Source organism: Chelonoidis abingdonii, chromosome 23 (assembly GCF_003597395.2).
Source record: "Chelonoidis abingdonii isolate Lonesome George chromosome 23, CheloAbing_2.0, whole genome shotgun sequence".
NCBI classification, from domain to species: Eukaryota; Metazoa; Chordata; order Testudines; family Testudinidae; genus Chelonoidis; species Chelonoidis abingdonii.
Window position 1 is genome coordinate 16153110 of NC_133791.1, and position 23625 is coordinate 16176734.

Genomic DNA, 23625 nt, shown 5'->3' on the forward strand with positions numbered 1-23625 from the left:
TGCCCATCTCTATTCACTCCTCGCCCTCCTCCTCCTGCAGACACGATCACATCCTCAAGGAAAAATCACTGAGCCTGATTTCCCTCTGTCCTGCCCTCAGGGAGTCATTTACACCAGTGCTGGGGGTGTGAATCACTACTGCTGCTGTGCAGAGACTATGGCCTACAATGCAGGCCACTAGTGTCTCACTGTTCCCTTGTACTCCCCCACTGGTCTCCATCAGTTGCCTTTTTAGATTGCAAGCCTCTTACGCAGCAGCATCTTTTCATTCCATGTTTGTGCAGCACCTGGCGCGATGTGGGCCTGGTTATGCAAATAATAATCATAAATGATTTGCCCCTCACCTGCACGGGGGAGAGGGGGTGACGTTTTCAGCATCGCCAACACCAAATGTTCAAAAAATAGCTCGAGTCAGGCCCTCAAAACCATGAGATTGGCTTACACTTGGGTCTATTCCCGAGCTTTCCTTCACAGACAGGAGGGCTAGCAAGCTACTTTTTTTTTTTTCTTGAAAGCTGAGAGGCTCATGTAATCACATGACTCCCAGAGCTGGTCCCGTAAGTAAAACAGCAGATACCGTAAGATTCCTGATCAAATCATGAGAGTCGGTGATGCTGCATTTTACACCTCTTTGCCTTGGTTTAAATGGCTACTCAAGTGGGAAACGTAATCCCCGATCAGTGTGCGGGTGTTATATGTTCCTGGCTATGCTCCATTCACAGGTCCTATGGACTGTTACGGCTTTCAGCTTAAGAGCCAGGCTCTGTAGCACAAATTGAGTCAGGTTTATAGGAAGACTTGGAAGAATTAGATTTTTATCAGGGAATGCCAATAAATGTCAATTTCACCATACACACACAAAGCAGAAAAAAAAATTATTTCCATCAGAAATAACTGAAATATACAGAAAGGCAAAGTAAGGAAAATGCTGCTTAAGAACTTACTAAAGTTCGAGGTAGGGATGTTTACTTTGTATATTCTGACTTGTGACATCCAATATTTGTGTTTTAGTGGTGAGAAAGCTTTAACTTTTTGAATCTCAGCATTTACTATCATTAAATAATTATCTGATCTCCCCCATTGTCCGATGTCCCACAATTTCCTGCAACTGTGAACATTTAAATCAATAAAAACAGAAAAATAATCATTGATACTATCCACCAAAATTATTTTAAAAACGTAAATCGCTTTCTGCTCCACCAGCTTAAAGAGCAGGAAGTCCCTGGTGTGTCAATCACGACACTAAGACTTAGGCCATTGTGATCTTGCACCTTAACAGCAGTGAGTTCAATGGATTTACAGCAGGGCGAGCAGAATGACACCTGCTCCTGCAATACATGGAGCATTTCAGAAGCACTTGGCTGTGCTTTGCTTCCACTGACATCAAGGGGATGTTTACCAGAAATGCGGATGACATCAATGTGGAGTGTTTTGAATTGTCCAGCAACCTGAACAGTTCATCTTTCTCTGCCCCCGGATATATCTCGATGCCAACAGATCTACAGAGAAAAATAAAAGAAGGGGGTTCTATCTCTTTAAGGCCAACAGGTCCAGTGTGTGATGGGGGCAGGCTTCAGGTGGGAGGATCAGGCTGAAATACACTTACTGTCTTCTCTCAATGTGAACCCAGGATTAATGATCCCCCTAGACAATGACTCTGAAGGTGATTGCTTGGAAAGGTGACACATGACCCCATATCAGTTACACAGCTCGTGTCTGGCTGACGGAGCAGGTGCTTATAAAGGTACGCAGCCTTTTTGGTTAAAGAGGCAAGGAGAGGCTCAGCTGCTGGGCGGGGGCTGTCTGCTTCAAGGGAGGGCAGGGAAGCCATCAGGAATGGTTACTTCTGAGCACACCGATCATCCATCTAATCCTATAGCCAGATACATCAGAATATGCTATTTGTTTACCTGAGCTGGTGCCCTGCCTCTGGGAATGACCAATGCAGTCTGCTGTAGAGGAAGGTATTAACAGCACACCTGATTGCAAGACACAGTGCCATTTTTCCTGACCTCCTTTGACAACTTGTGCCGTGAAAGCATGAGGAATGAGAGCACCTTTCCATTTTTGCCTCATTGATAGGATCTCAGATTCTGTTCCATTTGGTCTTGAATCTGAGCTGTTCACCTCATGCAGCAGTGAGTTCCACAGGTTGCATATTCCACAGTTACAAAATGAAACTGACAGCTACCAAATGAACAACCCTTAGGCACTCTCATAAAGGAGCATCGTCACCAGAACGCCATCAGGGGAGAGAACTACCACATGGTCTCTGTGGCTGTAATCAGGAAAGGCACTGCACCCACCTGCAGACACCCCATCACAAGATGTAGATTAAAATGCATTGCTGAAGGTTCAGCAACAAAACCAAGCAAGGGAAATGAAGGCAGGAGCCAATCTGCAAAGCCTTCCATGGAGATGCTGAAGGGGTTAAAAAAACACTCAATGAAACAAACAAAAGCCCACCTTTTGAAACTAATCAGCACCTGGGAACTCCAGACAGGAGCTTGCTTCTTCTGAGTGCTGCAACCATACCTTCCCGCCAGCGAGCGGGATGCAGAGAGGAAGAGTGGTGAAGCTGGTGGGGGTAGGGGAGCAGACAGGCCTGTGTTAAACAGCTGCTTCTAATTGGCCCTGACAGCAAAATCTTCCAGATCAAGCAATCTGCTCGGGGATGGAAAAAATCCAGAGGCTCCTGAGACTCCCAATCCCAGCGCTTTGCTAGGGAGCGCATTGTGCATCAGTTACACAGAGGTCTCCTGGCTTTTCAAAATGCAAAGCACCTGGGATTTTTCAGGACCATTAACAGTGACATAGGGGTCACTGAAAACCACTGCACGGCTATCAGGACTTCAAAACGTTGTGCTTACACTAGCCTCGTCCAGGTTTCCTTGCCATGGTGATGTGCAGTGGGAATAAAGTCGAGAGGTTTAAACTGGAAGTTGGGAGAGGCAGTATATTTGGAATAGCTCCTGGAGCTACAACCAGCAAACGCTGGAGATGCTCAGGTCATGGGATTAAGGGTCGCGTTGTTTCCCAGGTGTGTGGGTCTAAAGTAGCTAGGAAGCTGTGAAGGAGGCACAGTTCACCTCCATCCCATCACACCAGCATTTAATGTGTTACATGATTAAATGGATGCATTGCTTTGATTTATGAAACATCCTGGGAGCCAGCCGATTTGGGTGCTATGCCCTGACTCTGCTAGGGATTTGTTATGGGTGTCTGGCCAACTTTTCCAAAAGCGATTGTTGATTTTGGGTGCCTCCGGTTTTGGTTGCCCAACCTGGAATGCCCATTAAGTACTTAGATAGAGCAGACACACATTCTCTCTCAGTGCCTCAGTTTCCCCATTTGTAAAATGGAGATAAGGATAGTGACTCGGCTGAGTGAAGTGCTTTGAGCTCTCGCTTCAAAGTGTTCTCATGGTACAATGTTAAGAGCTGCCCAGTCTGTTTAACAACCCGAGCCCGTGCACCGACAGAGGATGTGATTGCATCACAAGGCAGTGACAACACACGCTGACACTTCTGTGGCTGCTGTTATCCTTATCTCTGGAAAGAGGCCTGGCTACATGGCGAGGGCAGGGTGGTAAAGCCACCCTGCGTGTAGTCAGTGCTCAGCCGAACAAGAACCCCAGTGCTCTCGGCACACATGTCCTGCTCACCCCCTGCTCTTCGCAAAGAGCTTTGGGTCAGGCTCTGATTGCATGTAAAGAGGCTCAGAGTGGGGTGTGGGGAGGTGTCAATTGACTTGGGCTTCCGGGCTAACATTAGCAGTGGAGATGTTTGGAGCACAGGGTCCGAGACCCTCCCCCCTGGCCGGGTTTCAGACCCCGAGCATCTACATTGCTATGGTTAGTCCCAAGCCCCACAAGCTGGAGTCAATTGAACCAGGCTCTGAGACTCAGCACCAGGGCTTTTTCTTTGCAGTGCAAGGGCCCAGGGAGACGTGGGGCTTCTCTGCACCGCTAATAAAAGTGGCGCTGGTGACCTTGGGGAGCGACCCTGAGGTAAAAACACGGTGAGGACAAAGCACTTAGTGAACTCGCCGGGGTCAACTCTGTACCCTCACCGGGGGCTGCCCTCACTGAGGTTATGAAGCTAGAGAGCCTGCTAGTCACTGCTTTTCACACAGGATGCTACTTACGCCAGACTAAGAAACACCAGGGGTTTAGTAGCAAAAACAAGTCTAAGTAACTCAGCCGAGATCACAACAGGAAGCCTGTATCGGAGCACGAACTCAAACTGGAGTGTCCGGAGTCCCAGACTAGCACCACCTCCGGCTGCTTCTCCTCTAATCCCGCTACTGTGAGCGGAACCCTTCCTCATGCGCTGACCGACTGCTGATGCCTCAGGGCAAGGTGGTACCCTCTCTCCCATCCACACAGACATTGTAACACTGGGTCTTAATCAGGGGCATGGTGGGGAAATGGGGAACTTCCACTCTGACTTCCCACCACACACACACAAGCATTAAACCCATGTCCAGAAGCATGAAGTCTGTTTCTCCCCCCTGCCCCAGCCTTACCACCAGTAATTCAGTTCTCTCAGTAAAGCTGTTGGAACGGTACTGATTAGCCCCATCTCCATCACTCCAGACCTGTTTTAAAGGCCTCTAAATTGCTCAACTCCGGTCCTCGTGGGCGTGAATCCCTCAGATTAATTAGAGGGTGTGTAAAGATGTAACCCCTGCTTTATCGGCTCTGCCTGTGCTGCCAATCCATTCCAACGAGCGGTCCCCACCTCCCTCCCCCAGCAACGTGGCAGCCGGAGGCTGGGTGAGCAGACGAGCGACTGATCCTTCTTAACTCCACGCTTCATTATTCTGAATACCTCCATCACTCTCCCTCCTGTATCTGTGACAACATTTATGGAGCTCCTATTAAGAGACGTTTAGTAAAATAACCAGCGATATTAAAGAATGAGAGACACACACACGGGGAGAGTCTGGGAGATAAATCTCTGCTCAGATGTTAAAGGCTGCCAGAACCTTACACTGAGCGACACTGCAGATCAGGTAGTGACGCTCCACTGTTCCCTGCTCCCATGCACCTCTTGTCTTCCCTAAGTCCCTTTTCCTATCCCATCCTCGCTTTCCTCATTGGCAGCCATTATCCCGAAGGGACTGGGAGTCAAAAATCTCTGGATCTGGCCCCAGCTTTGCCTCTCATTCCCTTTACAGACTCGTTAGCTAAGCGGTTGAGCCTACATTTCCAAAAGTGACTGGAGAGAAATTTTGGGTACCTAACTTGCAGCCCCCTTGAAGAGTCCTGATTTTCAGAGGGCAGGTGTTTTCTGATATTCACCATCTTTTAAGATGCCACCAAGAGACTAGGAGGAGATCTAATGTGGGTGCACCGATTTCAATGAAAATGAGGTGCCTGGGCACTGCTGAAAATCCCTCTAGATTCCTGTCTGCTTCTTTAGGCTCCTAAATGGCTTTAAAAATCTGGCCCTGCACTCAGGTTGTGAAGAGCCAGGCCCTGCACATGACCACGCAGGTAGTCCACAGTTGAGGTCAAATGAGATGACCCCCCGTAACCCCTTCTGGCTTTCGAATCGGTGTGTATCGAATGGCTTTTGCTCCGCTCCCCTCCCAGCAGCCCCGGAGCTCAGCAGTCGGTTCAGCCCCGATGGAGCCCAGGAATGGTAAAGGAGCGGGGCGTTCAAATCCAAGGGCCAGTCTGGCCGATCAGCCGCTGTCTAAGTCAGATGGGTGGCCGAGGTGGGATTTATGTGTGCTTAATAACGGGCGCTCTGTGCCACGCATGTCCTGAGAGAAGGGGTTACCGCTAGCTCCTGGAGATAAATTCCAACACCTGCGCGGTGACGTTCCCTATTATCACAACACTGGTCGGAGGAGGAAAGTGCTTTTGGAACCCAGCTTTCACTCGTTGTCAGAACAGTCTCTGAATTCTGGGGAAACCAGAATCAGTCGCAGCAGAAACAGACTGGGCTAACCTTTCACTGGGCTCTCAGGCCTCCCTCCCGCCCCCTCATTACATTCCCCGAGCATCCCAGGTAAGCTGGTGGGGGCTCCTCTGCTGGCTGGAGGAGAGCACAGAAAAGAAAGAGGCAGGACAGAGATTTTAACTTAAATCAAGCCCTTTTAGTAGGGAGAAGCTGCATAGTCTAGTGGCTAATGGAAATATTTTTTCCTTTGTCTGTGTATGGTGAAATCAACATGTACCGAAATTTACCAACTTCCAAGCTTAGATATAAACACCTGAGATACGGACCATTCATTCACCCATGGGTTTCCCTATCTCCCATCGGTCTCTTTCCTGAGACAAATGGCAGGGAAAGTTATCCCACCCCCTCAGAGCTGATTGCATGTGCCTCCAGAAGAGCAATGTGTCTGGGTCCCAGAAGGCTGTGAGGCGGGGAAAATCAGAGGACCAGCAGAGACGTTTTAAAAATGAAAGCTGCCTGGAAGGCGAGTGCTGGAGAGGATGGGAGTGGATCGAACAGCTGTGCAAGCAGACCTTGGGGAAAATACATTATGGCTACACGGAGCAATCATCTCATCCCTTGCGATCCCATTTCCCTTGGTCTGCTCTTGCCGCCTAAGCCTGGGTGACTTGCTGGCAACGCCGTGAGTGGCAGCATGAGGTGGGGGAAGCCTTCACTTAGTCTGTGTGAGGGGGCACAGAGTCTCTTTGAAAGGGGCCAGCTAGGGAGCAGAAGCAGTGCCAGGAGTTTCATAAGAGACATGTCAGTAGACAAGAGTGTTCTCTTTTTCACACGTTCCTCCTGGGCATCTGACACTGGCCGCCGTGAGAGAAAGGATGGTCCATGGGTTCGATCCCCTATGGCAATTCTTACAGCCTCATGTTTTTCACAAATGTGAAATACAATCAAATGCAAAAAACTCACCCACAGTGGCCACTCCTGTGGTTCCCGTCTGGCAGGGCTTGGCCCAGTTCCCCATTCCGGGTGTTGCGCGGCAGGGGGTTGTAACGCCACTCGCTGAGGGATGGCCCGGCAGCCCCTCCATCATGAGGGGTGGGAAGGGTGCCCAGGCCAAACATGAGCGGTGCTGTGGCCCCAGGATGCATGCCCAGAGCTGGGACCATCCCTGCAGGACCAGAGTGACCGGCACCACTGCTGAGCACTAAACTGTGCTGGAACGAAGCAATCCCTCTCCCTGGCTCACCTGCTGCAGCCAGCACAGGCTGACGGCGACAGGTGGTGGATCACTTGATTCCCTGCTCTGTTCATTCCCTCTGGGGCACCTGGTCTTGGTCACTGTCGGACGACAGGACGCTGGGCTAGATGGACCATTGGTCTGACCCTGTATGGCCGTTCTTATGTAGTCCTGCTAAACCCCTTGGCTTCAAGTTCACAAGACAATGAGCCATGTTTGTTGCCCCCAATACCTCCCTAGCAACATTTGAGTGGGGGCCTCTCTCCCTGCTCACTCGGTGGGCGATACAATCCCTGCTTCCCGTTAATGCTTTATTAAATGAGCACATGCCAGAGATAGGAATCAGAGCACTGCATTCTAGCTGTTATAAAACGCTTGCTTGTCACTGGATGGCTATTTTATTTTGTTTCGTTTTCCCATCCAACTTCCTCCCATCGATTGCTGCAAACAGATTGCAGGAACATTGCCGAGAAGGGGTCACGAGGTCGCCTGATTTCATTTCATTTTTTTGTGTGTATATTTCCTAGTGCTGCTAAGAAAGGTTAGATTGACAGCTCTGGAAACCAGAGTCTTTATTTAACTAAAGAGCAGCCAGCTTCCCCCTGCAAGGCTATCTATCTTAGGTACCTGTCTGGCCCCATCAACATAGTATCCAAGCAGCTCACAATCTTTATCCTCGCAACGTCCATGTGTGTTTCACAGGTGGGAAACTGAGGCACAGAGCAGCTAAGTGACATGGCCGAGTCATTTGGTCACACAGGAAGTCTGTGGCAGAGCAGGAAAGGGAATGTGGTCCTCCAAGCCAATGTTTCAAACACTGGGCCCATGCCTCCTCCCCATGGCTATGGTCTGGAAGTGAGATGAGGAGGGGAAAAATGGTCGTGTCAATCTTTGGCCTCTCTGCAAACAGCAAGGGTGTCCAGTGGGAGGAAGGGAGACCTAGGGTTAGTAATGGGCTTTTCCTCCACAGATCTCAAAGCATGGTACAAAGAAGGTCAGTATCATTCCTACCATTTTACAGGTGAGGAAACTGAGGCACAGAGAGGAGAAGCTATTTGCCAGAGGTCAGCGGTAGAGTTGGGAGAGAATCCAGGGTGAAACACCCACTCCAATGAAATCAAAGGGAGCTTTGCTATTGATTTTAATAGGGCCAGGATTTCACTCACGGTTTCCTGAGCCCCCATTCCAGCAGCCTATCCACCGGGCCTTGTTGAGGGCAAAGGGGTGAGATTGAAGGTCTGGGTTCAATTTCTGGCTTTGTGGGCCCTTCAGCAAGTCACTTTGGCCCCGATTCACACAGGTATGTAGGTATTATGATGATCTCGGTGTCACAGCGCCTAGAAAATCACAGGAACCCACAAAGCCTGAGATAGGCACCCAGACTCCCTAGGCAATGAATGGAGGGAGATGGCGCCTTTGACCGGTTGCCAATGCCAGCATGCTAGCCAATGGGAGGGTGTGAGCTAAGCCCCTTCCCTCTCTCAGCGATAGGCTCCTAAATCCAGGCTGCCTAGCTCTGATAAGCAATCCAGGAGCAGGAACCTTGCTCCCGGAGGCAGGCGAATCAGACGCCCAAATTGTTCCTTGCAAGAACGAGTTAGGCGCCCGCCTCGCTTCACGCAAAACAGCTGGAGGAGGAGGTGGTGAGGCCGCCCACCTGGTAACAGGGAGAAACATCGTATCACAGGGCCAGAGAAAGAGGGGGAATCGGAATGGCTCTCTAGCTGGGTGGTGGACGATCGCCTGCTCCACTGTTGAATTATCTATCCACCCTGGAGCAGCTTCACCAGGAGAAACTGGGGCAGCTCTCCCACATTAGAATATCCCATAGCTCAGAGATTAAAGCCCTTTCCTGAGAGGTGGAAGACCTCTCCTCAAATCTTTTCATCTCCCCCTGGACTCCCTCCTCCCGAGGGAGCGCACTAACCACTGGACTAACATGTGTAAGGTGGGTACCGCTCCCCCTCCCCACCATGGTCAGATTTTGAAAGGAACCTGAGGATGAAATGTAAGCACGGAGGAGACTTTTACCCTGAAAATGTAGACGCCCAGTGAGTTTGGGCTAGGAGTTAGAGGGGGTTAAGTTAGGGGTTGGGTGCTTAAATGCCTTTGTGGATCTGGGCTTCCCTCTATCTGGATCTTAGCTCTCCAGCTGTAAAACACTGATCCCCTTGTCTGTGTCGTCTGTTGAGGTTGTCAGGTCTCTGGGGCAGCAACTGTTAGGAACTATGTATATCTGCAGCACCCAGTATAATGGGGCCCTGATCTCAGCTGGCACCTCTGGGTGCTGCCATCATCTATCCAATAGTAATGCTAGGAGAGTTTGTGATGTGGATTCTAGAGCAAGACGGCTAGTTCATTTCACAGAGGCAGCCAAACAGCTGCCATCACTGCTAGAGATGGGTGCAAGCCAGAATACGGACTCCAATCCCGTCTTCCCACCAAACTGGTGGGTATATAGGTACCAATTTACCACTAGACAGACACAGATCGCAGCTCTCACATCTTTAGCACACACAGAAGACTGCAATGGGGGCTTTCCCCCCCCCAAACGGCTGTTTGCAGCCATTATATTGCCATGAGAATGCGACACTGAGAAAGCACAAGAGATGTGCTATGAAAAACAACAATCGCTCTGCAAATGGAAGCGTCAAGCGGAGAACGTGAAGAAGACCAGAAAGGCACCAGGGTGGTAGACACCCAAGTCACAGGGCAGAGGATAAACCTGAACTGACTGGACAAATTGATTTCATTCTTTATACCTGGCAGATGTTTGTCACTAGCAAAGCATGGAAATAGAACACAATGCTTATAGTATTTGCAAAACACGTTCCTATACATTTCCACACTGTACCCCACAGGTGCATACTGCACACACATTCATACTGCAAAAGAGAGGCGGCGTGGGCTAGTGGTTACAGCCTGGAGCTGTAAACCTTGCCAGACCTCAATCTGAATCCAGGCTCAGACGCGGCCTTGGCAAGCCACCGAGGCCCACCTGTTCAAGTTAAGACTAATTTGGGATGCCACAGTTCTTGCAATCCCTGGATGCCTGAAGTTGGGGACTGAAAAACGAAGGGACTGAAAATTAACCTCCCTGTGCCTCAGTTTTCCCCTCTATAAAATGGAAATAACACTTCAAAGGGGTGTTGCAAGGACTGATTGATAAACTTGGGCTTTTAGATAAGGAGGCGATGGGCTTTTTAGAAATACCTAAAATAGACCAGCTAGTTTGCAAAGCTCTTTGGAGATGCAAAACATTTTAAGTGAGTTACGCATTATAATTAAGAGCAGCAGCTTGATGTTCTATATCTAACAGTTTTAATTATATTTAAGCAGGGAAGCTAAGAGAAGGGAAGGGCATGGGAAGGTTGTGTAGGCAGGCACCTGATGCAAACTCCAGGGCTACAGAAATACAGGGCCGTCAGGGAGCAGCAAGTGGGGCAATTTGCCCCAGGCCCCTAGGGGCCCCCATGAGGATATAGTATTCTATAGTATTGCAACTTTTTTAATGGAAGAGGCCCCTGAAATTGCTTTGCCCCAGGCCCCCTGAATCCTCTGGGCAGCTCTGCAGAAATAGGCTTGTAATGCATTAGATATCAGGAAGTGGTTTCAGCTACTGTCACAGTGAGAGTCATATAAGTCCCTAGATTGATAGATAGGAATGTATGGTGACAGACAGACAGACAAGAATGGATAGCAATAGCAGAGTGATCGGAAAACTGACGCAGGTAATGAACACACAATTCCTACCCCAGGCCTTGCAGACAGTCGCCAAGCTACCTGCCCTACCCAGGCCCCTTCGGGCATTTTGGCTTCATCTCAGCTGGATGAGGGGGGAAACAAACAACAACAACAACAGACCCACAGTTTGTATCTGTTGCAACAAACCAAAGTAAAACACGTCTCTTCAAGAGCAGCAGCACAGGAGTTCAAAATTGAGATTAGAGGTGATGAGATTCATTTCCTTGCTTTTCCAGCTGCCTCGACTGTAAAAGCATTCTGTAAAATTCCACCAATGGAACAAACCCCCATCATCCGCTCGTTTGGCTTTGCATGAATCAGCACGCACGTGGGGTGGGTATCTGATGCTGAGGAGCTGTCTCAGCTACAAGGCCACACTCTCTCTCAGCCATTCTTATTTGTAACACACCCAACTTGCGGGGGAAATCCAGAGCAGAGCCAGGTGAACAACAAAGGAAACAACCACACAACCAAGTGGAGCCTCCATAATTCTTTTTGGAAAAAGACTGCAAAATCCGTGGCCTAAATGATCCAACACGTGACTTCTGACCAGCTGTAAACAAATGGATTGGCCCAGCTGTGGTGCTTTAACCTCCAGTGAGAGGCCGCCTTCATCTCCCACTGGCAGTAACCAGAGTAAAGGTTTTCATTACCTTGCAGGAGAGTTGCTAAGGGAAGCAGTGGGCCTCAGCGGCTACAGCACTGGACTAAGGCTCAGGAGACCTGGTTTCTGTTCTCAGCTCTGCCACTAGCCTGCTCGGTGACCTTGGCCAAGTCACTTTGCCCAGCCGTACCTTGATTTCCCCTTCTGCAAAACGAAGGTCACAATATTGATCTCCTTTGTAAAGCTCTTTGGCATCTACTGATGAAGAACGTTATATATGAGCTAGGGATTATTATTATGTTCTGGGCCACGTCTTAGATTAAATTTCACCAATGCCCCTTTACAAACCTAGCATAAGGCCTTGTCTACTGATGTCCACCGTCTCCAGTGGCATTGTCAACCTCGCACATACAGGCAAAGCTGCTACAAGTTGCCACTCAATCTGGTGCAGTTTACCCTGCACTAGCTGCAAATTGCAGTTTGCTCCGTCTACACTAAGAACATGTGCCACTACAGTTAAACCAGTGGTGGCCATTGTTTGCCAAAATCCCTAGTGTAGACGAGGCCTCGGGGTCCATCTACAATGGAGCTGAAGCTGTAATCTCCAGCTGGGGCAGACATACCCAAGCTAGCTCTGATTGAGATAGCATGCTAAAAACGGCGGCACAGGTGGCAGAAGGAACTATCCACCTGAATACGTCTAGCCAGGACATCCTCAGGACATCACTGCGACTACCTTTCTATTTTTATCATGCTCACTTGGTCAGAGCTAGTGCGGGTCTGTCAACCTGAGCTGGGAATTACCCCTCCTGCTGCAGTGCGGGGACGTACCCTTAAATGAGACGGTTAGTCATTATTTGTACGAGGGCGGCATCGAAAAGGCCCAGTGGAGAATGGGACCTCACAGTGTTAGGCAGTGTAAGGGACAGTCCCAGCCTGGAGGAACTTGGGGTGGGAGGCACAAAAAGCATCAAACCAATTGGAGTTAGGCACCCAAATACCTTTGTGCACCCCACCGTTGGAGTCTAACTAGACAAGACGGACAAAGGATGGGAGGGGAAACAGGGCCGGGCTCAAGGTCACACAACAGGTGAGCAGAGAACGTAGCACAGAACGGCAATCTTCCGAGTGCCAGTCTGTCGCCCCACCCACAGGCCCGCGCTGCCTAGCGCCAGCAATTTCCCTCGACCGCCTGTCTCACTGATTTACCTTTCCCCCGCCACTTTGCTGTTATTGTTCCTGAAAGAAACATACTGCTAGAGAAAAAGGCAGCGTTCTGAATGGGCCGCACAGACACAGATTGCAGCTAACGTTCCAGTTTACAAACATCAGCGACTGCCCTTCTATCCGCCTCTGATCAAACTGGCATATCGGGGTTCCATCCTGTGCAGCGGCATAATGCCAGAACGAAACAGCTACAGATTACAGCCTGATCTGACAAAACGGCAGGGGACAGAGAGCCGAGCGGTACCGATTTGCATGATAAAACTTTGCCTATTTGTTAACAAACGTTGGGAGCCGACTGGGTGAGATTACACATTTTTTTTGTTACAGATAACAGGAACCATTAAATAAAGGAGGCTGCAGAGTCAGAATTGCCAGGTGGTGAAAGATAATGCTTAAAAAAGCCCATCAACATGCTGCCCACTCAAGGAGGCCTGGTTGTTTGGATTCTGACAACATCAGAAAAATCACAAGATTTGCTATTTATTAGTTGTTATTCTTTCCACCCATGAGCTTCAGGCATGACCAGGACTCCATTGTACTAAGCTCTGTACAAACACGGAACAAAAAGACAATCCCTGCCTGTAAAATAATAATCAGCCTTTGCATTTAGAGTGACTTTCAGCCGAAGATCTCAAAGCACTTTATGAAATATTATGAATTCATTCTCAGCAGCGCTCTGGGAAGCAAGCGTGGTCACCATTGTTTACCCCCAGCGAGTAAGCGGAGGCATACACAGCTTTGCCCAATGTTCCAGAGCAAATTGGGAACACAAGCCAAGTCCGAGTCTCATCTACCCCACTGTAGAACTAGAGAAACTGCACTGGCCACAACCCAGTATAAGTCATCTGTCTAGCTGAGCACTCTTGCACTTGCTTCTCCACACCTCTGTGAGGCAGGGCAGTGCTATTCCCTGTTACCACACACACACCCACACACACACCAGTCTGACTCAGGTCAGCAAGCACTTAGGACGTGGGTCCAAAGATCCTGCTAGGGGGTGGGTCAGAGTCCAAGTCCTGCTGTGACTCAGGTCCAAGCCCTGCCATTCTGCAGTGTAGACACAAGTCAAGCCACACACCTGAGTCAGAAGGTGTGCACAGTGCAGTACGGAGACGTTAGCACAGCTGTGAGATCTGGACTCAGCAACTGTAAGCCCAGATTTACAGTACGGTGTGGACATTCAAGCACAGGCTTGGATACACTGAGTCTACAAGCCCAGGTCCCTCAGGCCTGGGTTTACAATGCAGTGTAGACCCATAGAGACTAAATGACTTGCCCTAATCTTGTAGGAAGTCTATGGCAGAGCAGGGAATGGAACCCAAGTCTGCCCAAAGCCTGGGCTAGCACCTCACCGCTGTACTCTCCTTCCTCTCAAGCATTACCAGTGGATTTGCTCTGATTTCAGCCACTGCTTGAGTGGACAGGCTACACCACAATAAGCCAGGATATGAGCTCCCTGAGCTTGCCTGGTTTCAACCGGGGTTAGCCCCATCGCTGCAAACAGGCCAGCACAGGGCCTCCCATTCACGGGCTGAGCTTCAGAAGAGCTTCTGTTGGCCCTCCAGACTTCAGCATCAGAGCGGATGCTGCAGGGTACCTCTGCAAACACGGGCTTTCTTCAGGTGCCTCCATGGGAGGTGGGACCTTTGAAAATCCAGCCCCAGCGGCGGGTACCGAACACGGGAAGATCAGGCCCTTAGCAATTCTGGCCAATAGTAGTTTGGTCCGTCTACACACATGGCTGCAATTGGGACAAATCCCCAGTGCAGTCAAGGTCTAAAAGGAGATTCAAGCCCCACTAAATTTCCAGCTCTGATCACTAAACAGCGCTTGCCCCCAACTGATTCAACGCACTACTCTCCTGGTGGCTGTCCCTCACCCCAGTCTCACCCTCCAGCCTGCTCCTAAGCAACTCAGCAGAGAGGTACATTCTTGGGGGAGATGAGCCCTCTCACTCCCTGACCCGGGCAGCTCCCAGGCCGCATCGAGGCTGTGTTACTCGTAATGGGCTGCTTTGCCTTCCCGGCTCCTCGCTAAGGCAGGGTTGCAGTTGGGTGACCTTGGCGGGGGCTGGGGAGGCTTTTTTGCAATCCAAACACATGCTGGCGGGCCAAGCCAAGGCGCCAGAGCGCTGAGTGATTTGTATGCTCTGAGCACGTTACCTCTTTTCAGAGGGGAGAGCGGCTGCTCGAAAAGTCATTTTTCAGTGTTTGACACACAGTCTCTTTTGCTTTCTCGCAAAGCCAGATAACGATCAGCAGCCGGAGCGATTAGGAAAATATATACATGGCGCGGGGAAGGAGAGGAGGAGAAAGGCGCCATGGCAGTGACCTGGCAGCATTCGCTGTGCACGCAGACCTTTCGTTGACTTTTCCCTTCGCTTCATTTGCTGCCCAGCGGTTGAAGGACAAAGCTCAGCATAGTCCTTAGGGCCTGATGCTGACAGGGATGGGTATTGGCTCAGGCCCTGCTGGAAGACATCGAAGCTACCTGAAATCGCTATGCGGCATCTTGGTCTTCCCCTGTATTCTCCTGTTTGCAACGTACAGTGGGAGAGCCTGCGCCCCTGTGGGTAGGGAGGAGACTGAAACCACTCGCTCCAGAGCTCAGCACAGTATTGAACTCTCTGGCCACGTCCGTAATAGACATCATGCAAGCCTAGACTCCTTTACTGGATAGACCGCTTTGTCCTACAGTTTACTCCAGAAACCGACATTTGATCCCTTTAATTCTAGATCTTAATCTAGACTGAAATTCTGGTTCCTTTAGTCCGGATTTTATTCTAGAGCCAACTCCCCTAAATCTGAACACCCTTATCCTGGGATTTTATTCTAGACTCTTACATCTGGATTCCTTTATTCTAGACACTTCTGGTCTAGGTACCTTCATTCGAGATTTTGGTGCTAGAGTCTGAAGTCTAGGCTCTTTTACTAGACTCCCTGGACAAGTCCACAACAGACACTGCTATTATTTTTTTTTCCTGGTAAAGGGACCGCTCAGTGCAACTCACCAGTCTGCAGGCAGGGAACTTTCTGCTTTATGTAACTGCATCACAACAGAGTCTGGAGACAGAGGAAACTCCCATAGGCTAAATCAGGAAGTAAGGGGAGGTGGAATATGTCTCTATCTATAATATTCTGGCTAACCCAGTTACTTGCTTTACTACAGTATGAACCTGAGATGGCTAATCCCAGTTAAGCAGGAGCGGCGCCAGGTTTTTTGGCGCCCTAGGCGGGGGTCCTTCCACGCTCCAGAGCGAGTGAAGGACCCGCCGCAGAATTGCCGCCGAAGACCCGGAGCGCGGAAGGACCCCCTCCGCCACCGAATTGCCGCTCCCCAAATCCTGGCGCCCTAGGCAACCGCCTAGGTCCCCTAAATGGAAGCGCCGGCCCTCCAGTTAAGAACATACTTTTTCGTGTGTGCAAAGGGAACATCTACACTGGACCCAGAGGGATAATTTCCTGCTCGGGATGACACACCTGTGCTAGCTCTGAGCAAGCTAGCACACTAAAAATAGAAGTGTAGCTGCAGCGGCATAGTGGTGAAAAGGGCTAGCCACCCGAGCACTGGGCTAGGGTTTCAAACAGGATGTACGCAGGGTGGTTAACCTCTCCCACTGCCATGGCTATGCTCCATTGCTAATACATTAGCTCAGTCAGAGCTAGCCGGGGTATGTCTATCCGAGCTGGAAATGATCCCTCCAGCTCTATTTGAGAGTTACAGATGGAACACAACACCTTTGGCATCAGAACTGATGCTACTCTCTATTGAGGCCTAGGAAACACTTTTCCTGAGGGCAGCTTATTCCATATTTCTCTATTGCAGGGCTCCCTACATGAACCTTCCTCTAAGGCATCTAGGACAGTGACTATTGGGGACTGGACACTGGGTTGATTCTGTGCACCAGGTGCCACGTTCCTATAGGGGAAGCCCCAGAGATCATACCTCAAGACTCTGTCCTGCTTGGATGTTTACACAAACAATGGCTTAATTAACCCATGGATAAGACAGTAAATATCCTATAAAACAATAAATATCATGATGCCACTGTATAAGTCCATGGTACATTCACACTTTGAATACTGCGTGCAGTACTGGTCGCTCCATCTTAAAAAAGGAGATATTAGAATTGAAAAAAGTACAGAGAAGGGCAACAAAAATCATCCACAGAGCAGCTTCCGTGTGAGGAGAGATTAAGAAGACTGGGATTGTTCAGCTTGGAAAAGAGACGACTAAGGGGTGATACGGTAGAGGTCTATAATATCATAAGTGTGGAGAAAGTAAATAGGGAGGTGTTATTTACCCCTTCACACAACACAAGATCTAGGGTCACCCAATGAAATTACTAGGCAGCAGGTTTAAAACAAACATATGCACAACGCACAGTCAACCTGTGGAACTCCTTGCCAGGGGATGTTGTATAACTGGGTTCAAAAAAGAATTCAGTAAGTTCATGAAGAATAAAGCCATCAATTGCTATTAGCCACGATGATCAGGGACACAACCCCATGCTCTGAGTGTCCCTAAGTTTCTGACTGCCAGAAGGCAGGACTGAACAAGAGGGGATGGATCATCTGATAATTGCCCTGTGCTGTTCATTCCCTCTGAGGCACGTGTCAACTGCCACTGTCAAAAAATGGGACACTGGGCTAGATGGACCATTGGTGTGACACAGCATGGCCACTCCTCTGTTCTTATACTGTATATATGGTTATCCTGTTTATAGCTACCAGGAGATCTTTCTTATTTGTGTGCCAGAGGAAGAACAGGTGGTTTTGCAGGCTCCACCTCAGGGATTTCCCCCTAGCCCTTACAGCTCCCTTCATAAATGATGCCACCTGTCAAGATGGCCACCACCACCAGGAGGCTGAGAAATAACAACTTTAATTAAAAACTTGAACTTCAAGCACAAGTCCTGGTTTCTGCACAGTCGGGATGGGGGAGTTGCACTGCGTGAACTCGCACAACGCTGCGCTGAACCAATGGGGGCAGTTTGCTTTGAAAGGCAGCTTCCCTCAGCTCCGCCTTCTGTTACAGAACAAGGGCACGCTGTGCCAGCTGACCTGTGTCCAGTAGCACACTTACCCCAATGCAAGTGCAATGAACACACGTGTGCCAGTGGGCGTGTTCTTCAGTTCATCAGCATGCATACAGGCACTCCCAGAGAGAGAGAGAGAGAGAGCACATGTGCCAATGTATCCATACCTCTGCATCTGTGTGCATGTGTGTTGTATACACCCATGCTTCTGAGCACACACATGGATTAGCAGGGCCTTGCATCTGTGTCTCAGCAGGAAAGTGCCCCTGTGTTCACACTCGTGTCAGCAAAGGCACACTCAGATCGACTTGCCTGCTGATGAATCCGTTAGGATACTGAGCTGAAGGTCTGGGAGGCTGGATTTTGGCAGACGAAGCCAAAGGAATAGAAAGGGTTCAAAGTCTTAGGACAAAGTCCCATTTGTTGGAAGGGGGCTGGGGTCACACTTTTCTCGTGGGCCATCTGTGAACAATACCAGCTGCAGCAACGTTCCCTCTGCCAACCCCAGTTAATAGAATCAGACTTTGCCATGTGACTCTGGCAAAAATCCAGGAGGACAATGGAAAGATAAGGGGGTCAGTTTGCCAATCAGAGATTCATTCATAGCCCTGCAGGCAGCAGGCACAGGGAATCCTAATCAATGCCCGCTCCCCTCTGGCAGTAAAGTTTGTGGAGAAATCCTATGCTCTGGGGGGAGGTGGGTGGAAAAGGGGCTACTGGGCCAGCACCTCTGCACGGAAGAGGAAGTGCAGGGCATAAGGGGATGGAGGACATCGCAGGGGACTTTTGAAGGGGAAAGGGAAACAGCTGGGGGATGCCACAGATATGGGACTGAAGCCTAGAGAGTTAGATATGCAGGTTACACAGATGCAGCCCCTCAGGTAGTTAGGCTGAGTGGCCATTTCACACACACACCCCCCACTGCAACACTTCCTTCTCAGCACAGACAACTTGGGGCCAGAAATCGCCTCCATTCCTTTCCCCCACAGCTCTGCCGATGGGGAAGGGAATGATTCTGTTTGGGTTGTTTCCTTTCAGCATCGGATACTTATATTTTAACAAACAATATTTCCCTCGAAGGGAGTGAGGAGGGCTGACTCCATCACTAACACGGCTACCCCTCTGATCTTTTCCATCACCATAGCAACCCTCTCACAAGCAAGCAAGGGCAGAGCTGGACTGGATGGGGGGGAGCTGGGAAGAGCCCGCCCCATGGCATCGGGGGCTGACAGTGCCTGTTCCACTCGGTGGCTCCATCCAGCAGGGTCACGAGATCTTCCCGGTTGCTATGGGGTCGGGGTAGTTCGCTAAGGGGAGGATGTACACGGGATGAGCTCTCCCACCCCTTCCCACTACATCCTCACACACTCGCCACGTGCCTCACCCCCCCTCCATGCCCCAAGCTCACCTGGCCAAGGGGACAGGGCGGGGAGCTCGACGCAGGGTCTGAATCATACATCACAGCCAGTAGAGATGGTCCATCAGATCAGTGAGTCCATCTCCCCCCAGGGCCACACGGGAGACAGGCCCCAGAGAAAGGATGTATTAGATATTAAAGGGATAAGCAGGGAGCAGGGCAAGGGGGGATGCGGGGGGAGAGCGAAATACAGCAGGTGGCTTTACTGCAGGCAGCCAAGGCAATGGCCCATCTGCTTCCCACTGCTGGAGAGGGAAAGGGCCTTTAAAAAGGCATCATCATGTTGCATGAAGGGGGGGCGGCGATAGGAGAGCAAATCCATAACACCCCCCCCCACCCGCAACGTTAAACCTGCCTGGTCCTGTGTCGGCAGTGACAGCCGCTCTCAGCAAGGTGGCTCGGGCAACCTTACTTTGGCATCAGTCCCGCCGGTGCCAGCTTGCTGTTCCTACTCAGGGCAGTGGGGCTAGTTTTATGGGGGATGTGAGCATGGGGGGGGTCCTTGAAGGCTAACCCTCTCCCCCATCTGCTCACTGCCCACCAGGGTGGGCTGCACAGCCCAATTCGCGCCTCCTAACTAGGTGGGGTCTTCCTTCCACCTGCCTGCCTCAGTTTACAAATCCTCACCGCCACCACTCTCCCCACAGGGCAGGTCTCACTGCCCTCTCCCTCCCACCATGACAGTGACGCCCCCCACATCCCCCCCCTGCCCTGTAACAGTCCTTGCTCCTCCCCCGCATGGAGGGCCCTGTGACCATACTGCCCGCTGTTCTCCCTAAGAAGCATCAGCACCTCTCTACAGATTTACACCGGCTGGGGATCCAGCCCAATGGCCTGGCGCTGATTTATGCCCGCTGGCAATTGACACACGACAGCCACATGCCTGATCCCACCCCACTGTAACACGCCATTCCCAAAGCCAGGCCCCCTCCCCAGGGCAATGGCGCACGCCTGGAGACAGGGTCCAATCCCGCAATATGCTGAGTGCCCTCAGATGCCACTGAAGCAATGGTCACAGAGGGTGCTTGTAACCTGGTGGGACACGTCCGGAATCTCCCGGATAGGAGCATGTACCAGCCAAGGGAACAAGCAGGGAGTGGTGGTGGGCAGAGAACAGCAGCAAGACCTCCCTGCCAAGTGGGAAAGCAACAAGCCAAGGTCACCCCTCTCCTCTCCAACTGAAAAGTAAAGAAACAAGCTGAACTCTGGACGGGTCATTCTGGAAGAGCCATGCAGGGTCTGGGACTGCCATGGTCCTTTCCTGAGGCCTGGCCTAGTGGGTGCTGCTGGGGGATCTGTACTCAGCAGCCAGGCACCAGTGCGGAATAGAGAAAGGAACAGAGCCTGGTGGCCTTTCCAGAGTGAGGGGCTTGTTGGCAGAGCCCTTGGCCAGATGGTCCCCAGGATGAGACAGGACATGGGGGTCACGATGGCCCAGAGCAGTTGTAAGGGCCTCAAACTCCTCAACAGCCAACTGTGTTCCTAGCGAGCCCAGGACCAGCTCAGCTTGTTCTGCCAAGTGAGTGGATGTGGATGGTTAATTCTCATAGGGCCACTACGTGCAGAATTTAGGCACTAGGCTGCTGGGAGGTGGGACAATCTCTGCTCACACAAGACAGCAAAGAATCATAGAATCAGAACTGGAAAGGACCTCGAGAGGTGTATAGTCCAGGCCCCTGCACTCAAGGCAGGACTCAATATTATCTAGACCTTCCCTGGCAGGTGTTTGTCCAACCAGCTCTTAAAAATCCCCAATGATGAAGATTCCACAACCTCCCTAGGCAATTTATTCCAGTGTTTAACCCCTTCATGGCCATCTTTGAGAAACGTGAGCGATGCCCACGCAGAAGGACCCCAGGGTTGGGGCAGAACAACTGGCCTGGATCAACCACAGCGCAGAGACTGTTGTGTTACACAAGGTTTGTTAATAGGCGCAGAGAACAAAAACCAGACAACCCTTGCCAAATGGGAACACACAGAGCAATGTTTACCCTCCAGCACCAGAATCCAATTTTATCGATACCTTTGCAGGCTTTTGACGAACACAGCTACTATGTTGCTAGCCTCAGGCCACAGGGGACTTATTTCCATGAACAGCTGTGAAGTTTAATGGTATCTGGCTCAGACACAGCATCAGGGACATCCAGGAAACGCATCTGCCCACCATGGGCATACCCAAGCAGCCACTGATTTTGGGTCTCCAACTTGAGACAGCCGGGTCCTGAGGACCAACAGTTCTCACAGGCTGTGAATGGAGCTGCCTGTGGGAATTAAGGCTCCAGGGATGAATTTTTTCAACTAGTTCTGCGGGCCACAATTTTGGGGGTGGGCCCCTTTCGGAGTGACAGCTTGGGCCTAGTTTCCAGAGGTTGCTGAGCTCCCGCAGCTCCCTGTGCTTTGAGCCGGAGTTGTGGGTGCTGAGAACCTTCTGAAAATCAGAGCCAAAACGTGCCTTAAAATTGAGCTCCCAAGTATTTAGGGTCCCCAAATCAGTGAAAATGTGCAACTTGTGAAAATGCTGGTCCTACTTCTTCAGTCAGTGCCCTGCTCGTTCTCAGACAGCGGCTGCAACTGAAAAGCCACTGTTAATCTACTGTGGTTGTGACACACAGCAACTTCTTCCCTCTGCTTACAGCAGGAAATCCATCTGGTATTTCAGATGCCACAAAGTGGGCTAACAGTGCCTGCCTAATGACGACCACAGAAGCTGTACTCTCCATCCCACGCTGCATTGCGCTATCACAAGGAAGCCAGTCAGTAAATCTCTTCAACCAAAGAACAGGAGACAGAGTTCCACTCCCCTTTTAAAATAGCTGAGGCCCCTCTCTCGTGTCCTCCTTGCCCCCTTTCCATTCCCACAATATCCTTTCTATAATCAGGTGACCCAAATGGCACACAGTGTTCTAACGGCAACCTCTGTCCTCTCTTAAAATGGTGCTGGACTAATTTTCTTTTGATTTATATTGGACACCTCTTTATGCAGCCTGGAATTGCATGTGCCTTTGTTCATTCTTGCTTCCTCCTCAGGATTCCCCATGGGTTAGACTGGCCAACCAGAATGACAGCTGGGCACAGGAGTCTGGCCCAGGTGCTTTGGGGTTTGGATCCTGGGATTTCTCAAAGCCACTGGGCTTTAGATGAGCTGGAAAGGGATCATCCCAATGGGCACCATACTCCTGGGAAGATTTCCCCCACTGCCACATCTCACATGGGACATAAGGGCCTCCCTAGGGCAAGGTCCAAATCTGGACCCCAATGGAAGCGTGTTCTTCCAATGCAGAGTACCTGCAGCGTGTGCTCACCATCAGCTCTCCCCTCAGCTCCCTTCACTCTTTATATCCCGTAGCTCATGTCTGAACTGCAGTCCGCAATGTGGCGCCAGCGCAAGCAGACATCCCTAAAGGTGGCTCAGCCTGGCTCAAGGTGGCAGCACACATGCAGCAGAGTGGGCTTAGGCAAGCAATACACCTCGGTAACCAGGTTCAGGCACATGTAGCCCACACTGCCCTATCTCCACTGCTCTTTTTAGCCATGTTCGCTGGCGGAAAGCTAGCGCTGTATGTCCACCCGAGCTGCAATCACACCTTTGGTCACAGTGCAGATGTACCCTTTGTCCCTCCCTCTGCCTGAGAGTTCATTTCCTTTCTACTCAACAAGAATTTCCAGCTGGGATTCATGCAGGTTATTGGCAAAGCTGTTTGAGGCTTTTAAGCCAGTGATTGCGAAATCAACAGATGTTTTCTTCCAGAGGGCACCTCATTCTGTGCACAGTTCCAGCCTGACACAGATTACAGCAGCCCAAGAGCTGCTCTAACTTGTGCCAGCTGCCAACAGTCCTCAAGAGCCCATCTACCAACGAGGGCTGGATGGTGCATGCCACACCTCCTATCTTCTTCTCCCACCACCTGTGCCCTGGCAGGGGCAGAGGTGGTACGTGTGAGTATAGCTGTTTAATAAATAAAATTTGTCACTGAAAATAAATAGCAAACAAAAGATTTCTCTCTTTCTTTCTTTCTTTTTTTTTTGCAGAAGGTTTAGTTTTTTCAATGAAAAATGGGCTTTTTTCATTGGGGGAAGAGGGTCATTTTTTTACCCCTTTCTTTCCAATTTTTTCCCTTGGGGAGAGCAATTGGTAGGGGGAGAACCCAGAGGTGAAAGTAAGCCGGTATGGTACGGTACGGCTTACGGGCAAGAGCCAGTAGGCCGTGCTGGACCCAACTGGCTTCCTCATGCTGGGGATTTCAAGGGCCCAGGGCTCCCTGCAGCAGCTGGAGCCCAGGGCCCTTTAAATTGCCTCCTTAACCCGGCTGCCGGTGCCCTGGGGTAGCGGCAGCAGGGCTCCATCGGCAATTTAAAGGGCCCAGAGCTCCGCTGTGGTAGAGGCAACCAGAGACCTGGGCCCTTTAATTCGCCCCTGAGCCCCGGGGCTCCCAGCTGCCTGTGCAACTG

General features: G+C 50.6%; 1 protein-coding gene across 1 annotated transcript in view; it reads right to left on the reverse strand.

Annotated features, from left to right (window-relative positions):
* IGSF21 (immunoglobin superfamily member 21) overlaps positions 1-23625 on the reverse strand; it is a 258560-nt gene that overhangs the window by 155687 nt on the left and 79248 nt on the right. The window lies entirely within an intron of this gene.